Genomic DNA, 1,248 nt, shown 5'->3' with positions numbered 1-1,248 from the left:
AGCGTCATATAACGTGCTTTAACTAAACGCGCTTGGTCGGGACTATTGGCGTCCCTTTTGACGCAGTTATGTTCGGAAAGGGTCCGTGACACGCGGGAACGGGATGGTTGAGTTTAAGAAAAGGTTGTGGGTGGGCTTACGTTTCCGTCACGAATATCGGAACGGTAACAGTCTCTCTCTCTGCTTTTTTTTTTTTTTTTTTTTTTTTTTTTTTTTTTTTTTTTGCTTTATTGGCATGACAAAAAAAATACATCTGTGTTGCCAAAGCATAAGAACAAACATACATATAAAATGACAAGGAGTAAATACATCGGATGTAATAATAATAATAATTATAATAATAAGTAAACATATTATAATTATGATATAAATGCAGATACTAAAACAACTTCTGTGCAGTTCCATCAGAGGGTACATTGAAACAATATATATATATAAAAAAAGAATACAAATAACTAAAATAATAAATTGGAAAAGAAATGATAATCTATAGAATTCTCTATTTATTTTGCCTTGTATTGTGGCAGGAGAAGACATATTTAGCTGCTAGCCATGCCGTGTTTTTATCTTCCCCTAATAGAAAAGGAAGCTTTTTGTCCTCAGTGTAGGTAGTGAAGCCTGGTATATGTTTTTTGAATTTTTGGAAATATTTGGTTCTTAAGCCTTCATATTTGGGACATGTACATAGGAAATGTAATTTTGTTTCGATATCCTGGTGGTGTGTACAGACTCGTTCCTCTCTTGGTCTCCACGCTTTTAAATGTCGACCTCTTTCAATTTCAAGCTCATGGTCACTGACTCTCTATTTTGTTAAAATTTGTATTTCTTTTGGATTTTTAGTTTTGAGATATTCGGCCAGTTGGATATCTCTGTTCAGGGATTGATAACAGAGGAGTTTGTGTTGTATTTTATTTTCATTTTGCCATTGTTCTGTATACTCGTCTTTTAATTTAGTTTCAAATCTTTTGATTGAAGACTGAGGATTGTGTCTGTGGCAGCTCTGAGGCTCAGTGTACCTGTCTCTCTCTCTACCTGTCTGTATATTTGTTTTTCCAAATTTGATTGCATACAAAGCTCTCTGAGCTTTATTACATAGTGTGTTTATGGCCAGGTTGAAACTCCCTGATGCACTAATTTCAATCCCTAAGTAATTATATGATCCCTTTTGTTCTAGTCTGGTGTTGCCCAGAGTGAAGTTGTAACTCTGTCTATTTCCCCGAGATCTGGCTCTCCTCTGAAACACCATAA

The sequence above is a fragment of the Perca fluviatilis genome, chromosome 17 (assembly GCF_010015445.1).
Source record: "Perca fluviatilis chromosome 17, GENO_Pfluv_1.0, whole genome shotgun sequence".
Lineage (NCBI taxonomy): Eukaryota > Metazoa > Chordata > Actinopteri > Perciformes > Percidae > Perca > Perca fluviatilis.
Note: the sequence above shows the minus strand (reverse complement) of the source record.